The sequence below is a fragment of the Cryptomeria japonica genome, chromosome 11 (genome assembly GCF_030272615.1).
Source record: "Cryptomeria japonica chromosome 11, Sugi_1.0, whole genome shotgun sequence".
Lineage (NCBI taxonomy): Eukaryota > Viridiplantae > Streptophyta > Pinopsida > Cupressales > Cupressaceae > Cryptomeria > Cryptomeria japonica.
Window position 1 is genome coordinate 402,583,752 of NC_081415.1, and position 18,385 is coordinate 402,602,136.

Sequence of the window (18,385 nt, forward strand, 5' to 3'; positions counted from 1 at the left end):
GGGTGTCCCTACCCTAGAGCAAATGGAAATGCTACGCGAGGAAGTGTTGGACATCATGCAAAATATTGAGAAACTAGGCCCTATGCTTGAACTGCAGGCTATCATAGATGATGTTAGCCAGCTAAAGAGAAAGGTGGAGGGTAGGGATGCCCAAATTGCGAGCCTTAATAAATTTTATCTGCAGATCTTACATAGCTCGATGCTCACCCTCTCTTTGCTAAGGGAATGAACTATGAACATAGAGGATGAGAAGAAGGAGGCTAAGGACCTATATAAGTTCCTATTTACTGAATGGAACAATGTCATTGATGCCACTGGGGTGCGAAAGGCGACCCTGTAGTTTACTTTTTTGTGTTTTTTGCTTGCTGTTTTTTATTTTCAAAAAATTGATCTTGTGAATGCTGTTATAGTTTTGTTATTGGTAATATTGTTATAGTGTTGTTTTTTGCACTATGGTCTCATTAATACTTCTTCTATGTAAAGGGTCAGTGCCCTCATTCTCACTGCTTTTTTAATAAAAAACAAGTTAACATATTAGAGAAATCAAATGAGTCCAAAATCAAAAGCCAACTATGTCAAAACCTCACAAGGATTCAAATACATTTGCAAAGAAAGGTGGCTATTTTATGCAACTATTAAAGAGATCCCTAAGGGATTTTGCTGATGAAGATAAAAATCATGCACCTATGTCTAATAATGGCTCATCCCCCCATAAGAAAATTGACTCTCCAAAGGCATCTATTCCTAAACCTCTTGAAAACTTACAAGAACCTTCCATAGCATCCTCGCCAAACGATACATCCAGGGATGAATCTCCCCAAGGGATATCCATAATGGCCATCAAAACTATTTCAGAGGATCATATTCAAATCTCATCTCCTTCATATCTAAGCATTGATTCCTTGCAACATCCCTATAATACTCCCTTGCAAATTGAAATCCTCATTCATAGAATGCTCGTTAAACATGTCCTAATAGATGGGGGAGCTGGCATAAACATTTTCTCATTGAGTCTTGTCCGTGCTCTAGATTATTCCTAAGATGCAATGGATCCCCAAAAAAAGATCATATTCAAAGCATATGATGAAGAAGAGCATTCCTCTAAAGGGATTGTGGTATTACCCATCAGAGTGGGATCTTTACAAAAAGACACAACATGCCAAGTTCTAGACTTGGATTTATCATACAACATACTCTTGGGAAGACCATGGATACATGACATACAAGCTATTCCATCAAAATACCATCAATGCCTGAAGTTTCCATACAATGGGTAGGAAATCATGATCTCAATAGATTCAAATCCATTACAATACTGTAGTAATCTGAATCCAGCTCAAGAGGTTATTGTTTCACATAACAAGGAGACATCATCTTCAAGCACACAATCTGACAAAAAATCATTTGCCTCAATTTTGTCAAGCATGGAAAAAAAATACAGCTAAGAGATTGAGGGAATGAAGAATATTCACTATCATGAAAAAACAAATAAGAGCAACTTGAAATTGAAAGGGAAGAAGAAGCTGTAGGCATCGATGTAGTTCATGCACATGTAGGGCAAATGTGAGGAGCTAGCCCACTTGAATCAAAATCACATTTGGTTGACTTGGACTTAATTGAGGACGATCAGGAGATACTTGTGAAAGGTCATTCTGATGAGAGTATCATTCTAGACATTGAAATGCATATTGAAAGCTCTAACACCTTTATCATGACCCCTAATATCTTTGAAACAATTCAACCTGAGAATAATTTACCCTTAATCCATCCTAAACTTATGGACTTGAAAAATTAAAGACATACCACCATTGATAACTTTCCTAATGACCATTCCATATCCTGATATCTTAATGCAATCAAACCCACAACAACTTCCACTAGAGATTTCACCAGTGCATCTTCCAATCAAGTGGGTGCCAAATCTCCTAGTCGCAAAAATGAAAATAAAGAAAATAATATCAGGTCTCATGCTGAAAACCATTTATTGACAACATTAGACCGAGAAAAAGTAAAAAGAAAGGACGTACCTAATGGTAAAAACCTCCTCTAGGCACTGAAAGATGGGAGATTTGACACCTTACTTGAATACTATCAAGAGAGGTCATCTATCTTGATAGAACCAACATAGATAGTTACCATTGACACAACTGATCTACATCCAACAATCTCTTTATTAGAACATGAAGTGCAACAATATTTGGAACCCTTCAAAAGATGGCAACTCAATTTTTTCTAGTCATATGCATACATGCCAAGGTTAGATCTAGATCTTATTATACATCACCCAAATATCAGTCCAGGAGAAGGCATCAATAATGGAACACAACAGGGATTAGGAGCAGGCAATTTGTTCATCACACCGCAAGGTCATACAATTCCAAAGGCGTACAAATCAAGATTTCCATGTACCAACAATATAGTAGAATATGAAGCTTTGGTCACAGGAATCAAAATGGCCATAGAATGGAACATTACAAAACTTCAAGTCTTTGGAGACTCTCAGATCGTCATCAATCAAATCAATGGTGATTATCAAACAAAGGATGAAAAACTAATGCCTTATAAGAAGATGGTTGATGATGTCAAGAAATACTTTGTTGAAATAAATTTTCAGTAAATTCCAAGGAATGAAAACAAAGTAGTAGATGCCATCTCAACACTTGCTTCTCTACTTCAGACAGAGGAAAATCAAGAGCGTTACGAATTCCTGGTGGAAGAGTTATTTTATGCTGTACATAATTGTCTCGATTCCCAAACTATCGGTAACCTTTTTGGGCACGATTCCTCTTGCTATGGACAAACTTATACATACCTAAAAGGTAACACTCTCCCTCATGACTTGTCAAACAACCAAAAGAGAAATTTCATCCGCCAATCTTCCCATTATACTCTTGTCACAAATACCCTTTTTAAACAAGGTCTGGATGGTACTCTTTTAAGATGTCTCGTGGAAGAAGAATTTGAGAAGGCCTTGAATGAAGTCCATAATGGCATTTGTGGCACTCATTCAAGTAATCTTACCCTTTCGAAAAAACTCATACGCTTGGGCTATTATTGGCCAACTATGGAATGAGATTATTTTCAAATAGCTAAAACATGCAAACAATGTTAGATCCATGGAAATTTAATTCATGTACCAGCATAAGAACTTCATGCTTTGGCAACATCTTGGCCATTCTACCAATTAGGTCTTGATCTAGTAGGAAAGATACATCCTCCTGTTGGTATTTTGATGATGTTTAGTTGTGATTATCGTTGATGGACACACACTTATTTGATGTATGAATTATTCTCAACCGGTAGCTGTTCTAACTGGTATTGTATGTATAGTCTTTGTTTGTTGAAGACTATCAGTGTTGTGCATAAAATTCTTACCAATCTTAGTATGACCAAAGACCCCAAGTGGTATGAAGATCTCAAGATGAATGAAGTGTTGGTATTTTGGTATGGTTTTGTCATTGATGTCAACACCTACTAATACACCTACTTTGGAGATCCAACAACATTCACCGGCAAGCAAGTAAATTATGCAACAGTTACTGGTATATGGTTCACTGGCAAGATATATTGTTCACTGGTACCTGGAATGATATGGAAGACACTTGGAAATGTCGAAGACATCATGTGGACACTTTATTTTGAAGAAATAATCATTGGTATATTCATATTTGCATATTTGCTTTTATCGGCAAATAGGTCCAGGTTATCTAGGGTTACACCGGCAGGTTTATCTTTTCCAGATCAGCATGGCACGCTATGGAGATGATTTATTATTGTTGTAAATGCATTAAGCCGACATGTTCAATCAGTTATTGCATCAGATATTATATTGTTTGTAAAATGTTTTTATTGTAATATCTTGTAGAGCCGACCTACTAAAATTGGTCTTAGGGTATGGTATAAATGTAAGATCTTATTTGTAAGATCAAGTGTGGAATGTGAAAAAGAATTAAGTGAAGGTATATGCGAGATCAAGCAGGGATATACATGAAGACATCATTTGAAGGTGAAGTTAGGCTTTTGTAGAAGCATATCAGCATTACACCGGTACTGAATCCAGCATATGAAGATGCTATTTTGAGTAGTACATTCTTATTGGATTTAACCATCCAACTGTAGTCAGTGTGACTCCCATTTTGTGATTGAGCAGTGAGCTCTAGGTTGTTGGCCTTTTTGCATGTGCAGACCCCATTTATGTACATATAATATCTACAGTAGTATCATCTAATTGTGGGTAAGATTCCCCACCATGGTTTTTCCCCTTACAGGGTTTCCACGTACAATATTGGTGTCATGTGTTGTGGATGACTTTATGTTTATGTTTCATGCATTAATCCTTATCGGTATAGTAATTTACTATTAACACTATCTACCGACATACTTAACTGGTTTACCGGTATTAAGCATTAAGTTGGTTAATAAGTTTTTGGTTCAAATTTATTTGACAACTGATTCACCCCCCCCTCTCAGTTGTCTCCGAGACCTAACAATTGGTATTAGAGCCTAGTCCTCTTTTGCAGAAGTTTAACAACTTGAGGAGATCTAATGTCTACTAATTATTTTAGGAAGGACAGTCCTAAACTTGATGGAACCAACTATGGGATATGGAAGATCAGAATGGAGACACATCTGAGTTGCATTGGTAAAGACATCTGGGAAGTTACTAAGAAAGGTTATACTACTGTTGTAGCTAGTCAGTCTGCTCCAACTACCTTAGCTAAAGATGAAGAAAATGATTGCAAAGCAAGATAAGCACTTTTGAGTGCATTATCATATCAACAAATCATGGGATTATTAGATAGGTCTACTGCTAAAGCTATTTGGGATCATTTGGAAACACTGAATGAAGGAGATTCCATAGTCAAGATTGCAAAACTTGAAAGCTTCTGAGTCAGGTATGAACATCTGAAAATGGAAGAAGATGAAAGGATTTTTGCTTTTATGGAAAGAGTAAATGAAATTGTTTTGGGTATTAAATGTTGTGGAGGAACTCTGAGTGAGGATGAAATTGTTTCAAAAATATTAAGAGGTTTGCTACCGGCATATAAAATGAAGGTTACTCCTATAAATGAATTGAGAACAATGCCTAATACATCAGTAACTAGGGATACATTGATTGGAAAACTTTCAGCCTTTGAAATTGAGGAATTTGGTCCTGTTACTATAAAGACTGATTTGGCCTTTAAAGCATCAACATCATCTACTCCATCATTTTACAAATCAGACTGGAGAGCCTTTTATGCAAGAGAATTTGAAGAAACCACAAAGGAGAATGAAGAGCTTGAAGAACTTGAAGCACTATTTGCAAGGAAAATGCCAAAAGGTCCAATTGGAAGTAAGTATGAAGGTAAAGCACCCTTTAAATGTTTTGACTGCAATAAGATTGGTCATATGGCTTCAAGATGCCCTGATAGACATGCTAGACTAAGAGAAGAAGCTAGAGAAACATACAAGCCTAATCTTAAATATCAGAGATACAGATTTAAAAAGAACAAATACAAATCTTGTTACATTGCTGATGAAGGTGTGACTGATGATTCTGATGAGGATCCAACAGACAATGGATGGGTTTTTGTTGCTATAACAAAAGATCAACCAACACCTATTGCTCAACCGGTAGAACAAGCCCTAGTAGCTAAAGTTGAAGCAAAGGATGAATGGATTATTGACTCGGGATGCTCACATCATATGACTGGAGACAAAGGTAAATTCTTGAACTTTCAAGAATTCAATGGAGGTTTAGTAAGATTTGGAGATGACAAACCCTATTCAATCAAAGGTAAGGGTTCAATATCTCTTGATGGTAAACATAAAACTGTCAATGTCTACTATGTTGAAGGATTAAAGCATAATCTTTTAAGTGTTGGTCAATTAGTTGAGAAGGGATTTCAGTTACAATTTAAAAATGGAAAATGCAAAATCATGAATAGAACTGGTTTGGAAATTGCAACTGGTAATCAGACTAGAGGAAATATCTTTCATTTGAATAATAGTGAAAAGGCATGCTTAATTGCACACATAGATGAAAGTTTGTTATGGCATAAGAGACTATGTCATGTAAACTTTGATTGCATGGTAAAAATCAGTACTTCTAAGGCAGTTAGAGATCTACCTAAAATTGTGAAACCTCAAAATACAATTTTCAAGGAATGTCAATTTGGAAAACAAGTTAGAGCTAGTTTCAAAAGTATTCCAGAAAAATCCAGTAATGCTCTTGACTTAATTCACACTGATTTATGTGGTCCAGCTAGATCTAGAAGCTTACAAGGTGATAGATATTTCATGCTAATTATTGATGATTATTCTAGAATGTGTTGGGTTACTTTTCTCAGAGAGAAGTTAGAAGCACTTCGAAAGTTCAAACTATTCAAGGCAATGGTTGAAAATGAAACAGGTAAGAAAATCAAATGTTTAAGATCAGATCAAGGAGGAGAATTCACATCCAAGGACTTTAATACATTCTATGAAGTGAATGGAATCAAAAGAAAGTTATTAGCACCTCGGACACCAAAGCAGAATGGAGTTGTTGAAAGGAAAAACAGAACTATCTTGGATGCAGCTAGAAGTATATTATCAGAAGAAAATCTACCACATGTGTATTGGAGAGAGGCAGTTAGCACTGCTATCTATACATTCAACAAAGTTCACATCAAAGGTGAAACCGGTAAGACCCCTCATGAACTATGGTTTGGTAATACTCCTACTCTTAAGTATTTCAGAATTTTTGGAAGTAAATGTTATATTAGAAGAGATGAGTATATTGGCAAATTTGATCCTAGAAGTGATGAAGGAATATTTCTTGGTTATTCATCCAAGAGCAAGGCATATAGATGTTTTAATAAAAGATTGTAGAAAATTGTTGAGAGTACAAATGTAAAGATTGATGAACAATTCAGAGGAACTTCAAGGTATATAGACTCTGAACCGGCAACAAAAATTGTGACAAATGAACCTATACTGAATCCACCGGTACAAAATGAAGATCCAGTTACCCTGGTATCATCAGAAGATTCCACAATAATTGAAGAACAACAACAAACTAAGACACCCTGGTATGTAAGATTGAATCATTCTGAAGATCAGATAATTGAAAACAAATTTAAAGGAGTTATGACAAGAGGAAGATTGGAAAATGAAGAGGAATGTATTATTTCTCAAATTGAACCATCATATATCAATGAGGCATGTGAAGATAAATTTTGGATTAAAGCTATGGAAGAAGACTTAGGACAAATTGAGAAAAATAATACTTGGATATTAGTTCCCCGGCCTAAAGATAAAAATGTAATTGGAACTAAATGGGTATTTAGAAACAAACTTAATTAAGATGGTAAGGTTGTCAGAAACAAAGCAAGACTAGTGCGTAAGGGATATTCTCAGAAAGAAGGAGTTGATTACAATGAAACCTTTGCACCGGTAGCCAGAATTGAGGTAGTTAGATTATTCTTGGCTTTTGCAGCTCACAAGGATTACAAAGTTTATCAAATGGATATTAAATGTGCATTTTTGAATGGAGATCTTGAAGAAGAAGTATATATTGAACAAACAGATGGATTTTCTTTGACAGATGACAATGATATGGTTTGCAGGTTAAGAAAAGCTCTGTATGGATTGAAACAAGCCCCAAGAGCTTGGTATGCAAGGTTGGATAAGTATCTTTTGAAGATTGGTTTTACTAAAGGAAATGCAGATAGCAATTTATACTACAAAGTAACTAATGATGACATCTTGATTATTGAAGTATTTGTTGATGATATAATCTTTGGAGGAGAAGATGGATTATGTAAGGAATTTTCTCTTGAAATGTAGCAAGAATTTGAAATGTCTATGATTGGATAAATAAAATTCTTTTTAGGTTTGCAAATTTCTCAGATTGATAAAGGTATATTTTTGAGTCAATCCAAGTACTTGAAAGAATTACTAAAGAAATTTGGGATGAAGAACTCTAAACCGGTAAGCACACCCATGACTACAAATGACAAATTATCTCAAAGGGATGTATCTACACCTGTTAATCCAAAATCTATGATAGGAGGTTTACTGTATTTGACACAAACCAAGCCTGATATTATGAATGCAATATGTATTGTTTCTAGATTTTAGAGTAATCCTAGGGAAAATCATGAATCGGTAGTGAAAAGGATTTTCCGCTACTTACGAGGCACAACAAATCTTGGATTATGGTATCCTAAAGATGAAAATTTTGATCTATGTACATACACAGATGCAAATTGGGCAGGAGATATAGATGATAGAAAGAGCACCATTGGAGGAGCATTACTTCTTGGAAAGAGATTAGTTTCTTGGTTGAGTAAGAAACAGAGTTGTACATTTTTATCAACAAAAGAATCAGAATATGTTGTAGCAGCAACTAACTATACACAGGTATTATGGCTTAAGAAAATGTTGAAAGACATAAAGGTGAAATGTAAGGAAACTATTACTATATACTGTGATAACACTGCAACAATTGATATATCTAAGAATCCGGTATTACACTCTAAAACAAAACATGTTTCTATTAAACTGAATTTTCTAAGGGAAAAAGTTGAAGAAAAGGAGATAAAACTGGTTTATATGAATACTAAAGAACAACTTTCAGATATTTTCACAAAACCTTTGCCTAAGGAGACTTTTGAGTATCTCAGAGATCAGCTTGGAGTCATACCTCCATCGGTAGAGACCTAGACAGTTGATGATTGTCATCAATCGGTAGAATTAAAAGACAAATCTTTTATTCCGGTATTTGATGAGGAAGCTACTTATTAGGGGGAGTAGTTGGTATATTGAATTGGTTGGTATTTTGTATGAACTTGATCTTTTGTCACTTTGGCATTTGATGTCAAAGGGGGAGAGATATCTATGGAAAAACACATTATCTTTTTTTGGGAGAGATTTTAGGGGAGAGATTTTGAAAAACACATTTGAGAGATTGGCGTTGTTACTCCCAGGGGGAGAAATAGAGATTGTTAGTTTTTTGGCATTTCTGTTTTGGCACTTTGATGGTTTTTCCATCTTGTGTTGCCATCAATGCCAAAGGGGGAGATTGTTGGTATTTTGGTATGGTTTTGTCATTGATGTCAACATCTACTAATACACCTACTTTGGAGATCCAACAACATTCACCGGCAAGCAAGTAAATTGTGCAACAGTTACTGGTATATGGTTCACCGATAGGATATATTGTTCACTGGTACCTGGAATGATATGGAAGATACTTGGCAATGTCAAAGACATCACGTGGACACTTTATTTTGAAGAAATAATCATTGGTATATTCATATTTGCATATTTGCTTTTACCGACAAATAGGTCCAGGTTATCTAGGGTTACACCGACAGGTTTATCTTTTCCAGATCAGCATGGCACGCTATGGAGATGATTTATTATTGTTGTAAATGCATTAAGCCGACATGTTCAATCGGTTATTGCATCGGATATTATATTTTTTGTAAAATGTTTTTATTGTAATATCTTGTAGAGCCGACCTACTAAAATTGGTCTTAGGGCATGGTATAAATGTAAGATCTTATTTGTAAGATGAAGTGTGGAATGCGAAAAAGAATTAAGTGAAGGTATATGTGAGATCAAGCAGGGATATACACGAAGACATCATTTGACGGTAAAGTTAGGTTTTTGTAGAAGCATATCAACATTACACCGGTACTGAATCCAACATATGAAGATGCTATTTTGAGTAGTACATTCTTATTGGATTTAACCATCCAACTATAGTCAGTGTGACTCCCATTTTGTGATTGAGCAGTGAGCTCTAGGCTATTGGCCTTTCTGCATGTGCAGACCCCATTTATGTACACATACTATCTACAGTAGTATCATCTGATTGTGGGTAAGAATTCCCACCATGGTTTTTCCCCTTACAGGGTTTCCACGTACAATATTGGTGTCATGTGTTGTGGATGACTTTATGTTTATGTTTCATGCATTAATCCTTACCAATATAGCAATTTACTGTTAACATTGTCTACCGGCATACTTAACTGGTTTACTGGTAGTAAGCATTAAGTTGGTTAATAAGTTTTTGGTTCAAATTTATTTGACAACTGATTCACCCCCCCCTCTCAGTTGTCTCCGAGACCTAACAGGAAGACCCCGAGTGACAGTTAACCTTTTGAGCGAAACACTATGTTCCAGTTTTCTAGTCTTCACTTGTTAACCGGTGATTGGTATATTTAGCTAACTGGTACACATGTAATGTGTGATGAGTTATCATCCACTGACACTATGGCGGTGTTTCTATGCCATGTTACCAAATGTGTCTAGATGCACTATACCTAGGAAATTGTAGTCCAATCTTATTGGACCGACATGAAATCAAGTTCCTATATAAGGACATCATGTCTAGGGTTTTTGATATAGAAGAGAAGTTGATATGTGCAAGTTTTTGAGAGAAGATTAGGTTTGACCGAGAAAAGGTATCTCGTGACTGAGATTGAGTGTGCAAAACATAGAAGACTTAAGTAATGCTTGAATGCATTAACAAGGAGTTGTCAAGGATCTAATCAAGCATTATGTGCTACTATCTAGATAATTCACTTGTTGATTACTAATATCTTCGACAAGTATGAAGCCCTTAACCAGGTCGGCCCAGCCAAGCCTACTGTAAATCCTCTAACAAGGTGGTTCACAGTTGTGAATCTGAAATCCTTTAACAGGGTAGTCTCTAACAAGACTTATCTCCTAACAAAGATCTGGATTGCTAACAAGATCTGTTCTGGTGAAGAACATTGTAAGACCTTAACCGATCTAACCTTAACCGGTCTGGTTACTATTCTGTAGATAGTTGACTTGTGATTTTTACTCACCGTTGTTTTTCCCATTTGGGTTTCCACATCAAAACATCTTGTGTTATGGTGATTTCACTTCTGTGGGTGAATGATTTATTTTCTATTTGGCTTGTTTATGTTCTAATCAGTTTATTGTTTAACCTGCTACACCGGTCTGGAGTTAAACTACTTAAGTGTTTGTTTAAGTTACTGGGTATACTAATTTATCCCCCCTCTTAGTATTCATCAATTGGTATTAGAGCCAACCTTTCTATAAGTCTAACCACTTGGAAGGAGATATGGGGGAATACAACATGAGAGAACTCACTCACCATTTGGATGAATCTGAGAGAGCCTATGATGAACTCAAGATCAAGTTTAAAGCCTATTTAGCCAAGAGAAGAGAGCTTGTTGAATAGTTGATGGAACTTACTGAAAACAACTCTTCTGATGAAGCAGACATGGATGCCCTAGTTGGAGAAGTGGAGAAATGAAATGAATCCAAAACTAACCCGAGGAGGGAGTTGGAAGGACTGACTATCAGGATGAGTCAGGAACTAGAAAATAGAAGAAAAGCTGAGTATTTGGTAAAGGACAAGGAGCATGAGATCTCTAAATTGAAGCAAGAAATCGGTACCATTACCACCTATCTGCAGGAAGATAAAGAAGAGACAGAAGAAATGCAACCTGAACTGAATGCAACTATCTCTGAAAAATGAAACCTTGATGAAGATCAATGATGCTCTTTCCAAGGAACTTGCTGAGATAAAAGAGATACTTGCAAAGTTCAACCGGAGTGCTGCTAAGTTAGAACAAAAGCTGGAATCGGTAAAACCATCAAAGGATACCGCTGGAGTTGGTTTGTCTAGATATGAGGAAGGTGAGACCTCTAGAACCAAGAGTGATGCACTGAAGAAGCAATCAACACCTAATAACAAAAACTGAAGTAAAGGTAAGAAAAAGTTTAAACCTGTTTGCTTTAACTATCTTAAGGAAGGACATACTGCCAATGTATGTAGGAGCAAGCCTTACAATAACTTTTCTTATTTTCAAAACAATGTGGCTAGACCTGGTAGATTTAATGGTCACTGTTATGCATGCAACAAGTTTGGGCATAGAGATTTTGAGTGCAGGTCGGTTATGAACAACTTTGGGAGTTATCCACCAAGATCCAATAGAGTTGTCCCAGAACCTCCTATGAATCAAAACCCAAACCGATACAGAACCCATGACCACTGGTCAAATGGTTATGAAGCGGAAACCAGTTGGAGAGCAACCTATCTGATCTGTCATGGTAGCAGTCACACTGCTGCAACATGCAGAAGGAAGAATGTAAATGTGAACATCAAACCATGGAGAACACTTGGAATGGTATGCTATCACTACAACAAACCGAAGGAATAGTTATTAACTATGACATTCATAGTTATTAACTATGAAATTGATTTCTAAAAGAGAGGAATCATTTAATTATAAAAAAGAAGAAAAAAGACATTTGAATAGAATTTTAATTGAAAAGTAGGTAAATAGGATAATTCTCGTTAAACAGGTAATTTTAATATTCGCCTGTAAGATAGTTATTGGGCAATACTGATATATAATAAAAGAGGTATTTGTATTATCATATTATATATATGTGTGTGTGTGTGTGTGTGTGTGTGTGTGTGTGTGTGTAATGAGTCAATACAGATTTATTCCTAGGACCTCAATATTTAGAATCCAAATTTGCCATAGATTCTTCACAAGGAGCCGTATGAGAAGAAACTTTCATATCTGGTTCTAAAATAGAAATGGGATTCAAATAGTATTATACAACCATTTACTAGAACCCAAAAAGAATGAAATTTCATCACCAACATAGGGGAAGAATAAAGGGAATATCTTCTCAGGGTAATCGCATTTGTTTCGGTAGATTTTCTCTTTAGGCATTGGAACCTATTTGGATCACATCTGGGTAGATAGAAGCAGGACGACGAGCAATTACTCACTATGCCCATCGCGGCGTAAAAATATGGATACGTATATTTCCTGACAAAACTATTAGAATGAGACCTGCAGAAATACGTATGGGTTGGAGGAAAGCCAAGGGATCTCCAGAATATTGGGTATCCGTGGTCAAACTAGGTCAAATACTTTATGAAATAAGTGGAGTATCAGAGACTATCGCTAGAGCATCTTTTCAAATCGTTGTGTACAAAATGCCTATACATACTAAATTTATTACTAGTTTGCGTAAATAATGCCGAACCAAAGAGATATTTCTGGCAGAAAAAGATTATTGAATTGATAAGAAATACTTTTTTTTGCCGAGTTAACAATTATTTTGGAGGAAATATGATTCAGTCCCAAACTTACTTGAATGTAGCAGACAATAGTGGAGCCCAAAAATTAATGTGTATTCGAGTGCTAGGAGCAGGTAATCGTAACACCGCTAATATCGGCGATATTATCATCGCTATAGTTAAAGAAGCATCACCTAATATGCCTCTGGAAGAATCAAAGGTAGTTAGAGCCATAGTTATACATATGTGTAAAGAACTTAAACATAGTGATGGAATGATAATATGATCTGATGACAATGCAACAGTTGTCATTGATCAGAAAGGAAATCCAAGAGGAATTCGAGTTTTTGGTTCAGTTACTAAGGAATTAAGAGAATTGAATTTCACCAAAATAATCTCATTGGCTCCTGAAGTATTATAAATATTGATAAATTATGTAGAAGTAATGTCAGGCATATTCCTAAAAAAAGATAAATATGCCTTTATATTGAGCTTGTAAATTCTTAAGAATTAGTTTGCCATAGGTAATGATACTATTGCTAATCTAATGACTTATATAAGAAATGCTGATATGGTAAAAACAAAAATAGTTCGAGTAGCAACTACTATTATTACCGAGAACATCACAAGGATTCTTCTACGAGAAGGTTTTATAGAGGATGTTAGGAAACATCGAGAAGGTAAAAAAACTTTTTTTGTTTTAACTTCAAAATATAGGGGAAGGATGCAAAAGAGATATATAACCGCTTCAAAGCGTATTAGCAAACCTGGTCTGAGAATCTATTCTAATTCTTGAGAGATCCCTAAAGTTTTAGGTGGAATGGGGATTGCAATCCTTTCTACTTTGCAAGGAATAATGACAGATCGAGAAGCTCGACAAAAAAAAAAAGGAGGGGAATTGTTATGTATTTTATGGTAACTCCAAAACAAAAAGTAAATGCCTGAATTGCATTTTTGCTTCCAATAATTGAAATGCCATCAATAATATTGACAAAAGATATTATTGATGATAGGAGTCAATAATGACTCATTATTGAGTGTTCAGTGTTAGAAATTTGGCTGACAAAAATGGAATTCATTATAATTCAATGAATATTATTGAGTAGTAATAGCTTACAAACAAAAGCTATTCATGTTTATTTTTCAATTAAAATTCTATTAAAATGTCTTTTTTTTTTTATAATTAAATGATTCCTCTCTTTTAGAAATCAATTTCATAGTTAATAACTATTCCTCCTTTTTTAATCACTGTAAAATAACTAGGAGTCTAGTTAAAATGGGTACCAAAAAGAATTTTGTCACTGTTGAGGGTGTAGTTATGATAGCATATCCTAATGGTATGTTCTTAGTCCATCTAGATAATGATATAGATGTTTTAACAGTTGTGTTAGGTAAAATTAGATATTGAACAATACGAGTAGTACCGGGAGATAGAGTGACAGTTGAATTACCTCTTTACGATTTAAGCAAAGGACGTATAATATATAGACATCCCGTCAAACGAAATGATGATGATGACTTTATATCTACTATTGATAAATATTGAGGCATTATATAGACATCCCGTCATAATGGATTGTGATTTTGAACCTATTCTTTCCATGACCCCTCTTAATTAAACTAGAGATAAAACTAGATATGATCTTTATTGAAAGTCTCCATTTGTGCTCCATGTCTTTTGGAGACAACTTGTGTAGCTTCAGGTGCTATTTGTTTTATGATATACATCATGTGATAAGAAGTAAATAGGTCTATATAGAATACAGGCAATCAATATACCGAGAAATGCTATACCAACTGAGGGGATTGCGTCTATGAAAAATTTGGACTAATTCTTCGGATGTTTCTTATCAAAAGGGGCCATCGATGAATCAAACCATTGAGATAATATGTCATACCTCATTCCACTTCAAAAAAAAGGAACTCCTATTAATCCAACAAAGAGAGTAAATATTCCCAATACAACTAAAGGAAATAGCATTGCCTTGCCCGATTCTTTCAGATATGCAAAAGATCCTTTATAAAAGAAAGGATAAGTGACAACCAAACCTCTATTCTTTTTGTACAATCCTTCCATCTTATTCAAAATTTTAAATGCTTCTTTGGAAAATGAATTATTCCTTCCTATAATTTGATTCGACATAGAATCTGTTCTCATTCTATTTAATATCCTGGATTCCTCCTCTCCCCACATAGAAGTCAAATATAATGTAATATGGTTGTTATATGAATTAACTAAATTTACACGGAAGTCCCCTTCAAAAGTGAGTAAATACATATGAAACATGTAAAAGGCAGTTAATCCTACTGTGAACCAAGTTATCCCCCCGAAAATGGGAGAATATAACTTACTATCACTAAGAGTTTGGTCTTTAGACCAAAAACAAGCAAAAGGTGGAATACCAGAAAGAGAAAGTGTCCCTAAAATAAAAGTGATTCCTATAATTGGCATATATTTCATCAAACCACCCGTAAGAGCCATATTCTAACTTTTATGGGGGCATTATCCAGCAATGGGTTCCATGGAATGGATCACTGATCCGGATCCTAGGAACAATAATGCCTTGGAATAAGCATGTGTAATCAAATGGAACAGAGTGATTCGATAGGAATCTATCCCTAGAGATAACATCATGTAACCTAATTGAGACATAGTAGAATAAGCCAAGCCTCTATTAAGATCTTTTTGGGTGAGAGCCATAATAGCTCCCAATAGAGCTGTTATTCCCCCTATCTAAGAGATAAGATACATTATTAAAGGTAAAGCTTTAAAAAGAGGAAACAATCAAGGTACAAGAAAAATTCCTGCTGCTACGATAGTAGCGGCATGTATAAGAGCTAAAATAGGAGTAGGCCCTTCCATAGCATCAGGTAACCATACATGAAGTGGGAATTTTGTAGATTTGGCTACTGGACCTAAAAATAAGAGAAAAGCACACGAAGTAACAAAAAATGAACCAACCCCATCAATGGCAGTCAATTCATTTAATTTTTCAGACAAATATTGAAATTCGAAACTACCTGTTACCCAATAAAAACCTAGGATTCCTAATAAGAGTCCAAAATCCCCTGCACGGTTAGTTATAAATGCTTTTTGACAAGCATTAGCCGCATTGGGTCACGTAAACCAAAAACCTATCAATAAATAGGAACACATTCCTACTAATTCCCAAAATATATATATTTGTAATAAATTAGGGCTAATAACTAGCCCCAACATAGAAGTATTAAAAAAATTAAGGTAAGTAAAAAACCTCACATATGTTTTATCATGAGACATATAATTATCGTTGTAGATCATAACCATGGTTCCAACTGTTGTGACTAAAACTAACATAATGGAAGTAAGTGGATCAATCAAATAGCCCAACTCTAATGAAAACTTATTATTGATAACCTAGGACCAGAAATATAGATAGATGGGATCGTCGGTAATCTGTTGCAAGAACAAATTGAAAGAAAGAAACATAGCTACGCTTAACAGAAAAATGCTAATAAGAGCCCATGTACGACGAACACTTTTAGTTGCTCATGGAAAAAATAAGGAGCCTAATCCGATTGGTACAAAAGCTGAAAGCAGAAGGAAAGGCACGATCCAAGCATATTTGTATATAAATTCCATAGGAAGATTAAATGATTATTCTAAATATTTTTATATTCCACATTCTTGGTTTCCAATCCACTAGATCCTGAAGAGAACAAAATAAAAACAATAGATCATGAATAAAGAAGAATGATAGAATATGGGATGGAAGGGATGGAATCGTATCAATTTCATATTGATTGTGACCTTTTTTCATCTTTTTTCTGCAAATACCAGATTGGAACCGATCAATACTGATACTAATCAAATATTTGTAAGATGCTCAAGAAGGAACTCTTTTTCAGTTTAGGTACTGCGCTATTAGTCATGTACACACACATTTTTATTTTATTAAATTTTCTATTGTAGATGAATAGTAGTATTAAGAATGGAACTTAATAGAAAATGAAACCAATTGGAATTCTTAAGATAAGAAATAATTGAATCTGTTCAAATGACATAGTGGGTTTTCATTTACTCAAAATTTGTGAGTATATACGTATGTAAGAATTGATAATTATTATCAATTTGTATTGTGGATCCCCTATTGCTAATCAATATTATATGAATAAGGTTGCAAAATGCAAGAAAAATGTGATATAATATTCTAAAAAATGAATTTAAAGATATAATAAGTTTGCAAAAAAAAAAAAAAAAAGTATACAATATAAATATTATATCTTTTCTAAATAAAATCAAGGTATAAAAATGGATACTATTCTTATGGCCGTACCAGAAAAATGCACCTCTAAATCAAAAAAACAAAATCGTAACAATGTTTGGAGGAAAAAAGCGTATTGGGCCACAACAAAAGCTCTTTCTTATGTTAAGAGTGAGTGTATTTATTCTGAGCTTGAGCTTTACGATGATGGTGATTGGAAGATATTCCCTACAACTAATTCACTGGGAAGAAAACCCGAGGGTTTTCTTTCTTCCACAACATCCTCCATAGCAGAGGAAGAGGATAAGCGGGAATGAGAACAAAGAGGATGAGAAGAAGCCCTCTGGCTCGATCCAATTTTCACCACTATTTTCGACCCCCCGATTTTATTGTGCCCAAAAAAGAAGATTCTGAAAATGATAGACAAGAAGATCCCGAAAATGATGAATAAATTAGAGGAAGTGGTGTACACCCTCCAAGAGGAGCAATGGGAATCTCTAGGGTCTCTTGGAGGTACTTGGAAAGATGGTCGGGTAGAAGGGACACGGTTCTATAATCCACTACAACCCTTCTCTCTGAACTTCAAGATGGGAAATTTATGAATCATTTCATCATCTTTTTTTCTTTCCCAATAGAAAAGGAAAGTGCATCATTCTTTTTAATAATCCCAGCTCCCACATTAAATCTTGCTGGTATGGTCACTTTATTCTATGAAAGTTGCATTTTATTTTTCTATGCCGAAGATAAATTCAATCGAAACGTAGGAATATATGGACCATGAACAAAAAGAAATGGATCTCAATCTTTTTTCTTACTCTAAATGAAATAAATATGAATTTCGGAATTTTATTTTTTTTTATGATAAAAAATTTGTCCGTTCGCCCCTCTTTGATTCCTAGAGAACAAAGAGGATATGTTGAATCTCAAGTATGTTATTTAACTGGTCGAATTAAAAGACTTACTGAACATTTGGACCTACATGGAAGAGACTACTCTTCCCAAAGAGATTTGTGGAAAATTGTGGATAAACGTAAACAACTTCTAATTTATCTGTTCAAGAAAGACAAACTTC

General features: G+C 34.9%; 1 pseudogene; it reads right to left on the reverse strand.

Moving 5' to 3' along the window:
* Positions 1–14,768: 14,768 nt before the first annotated feature.
* On the reverse strand, positions 14,769–16,691 carry LOC131071536 (NAD(P)H-quinone oxidoreductase subunit 5, chloroplastic-like; annotated as a pseudogene).
* Positions 16,692–18,385: the final 1,694 nt, after the last annotated feature.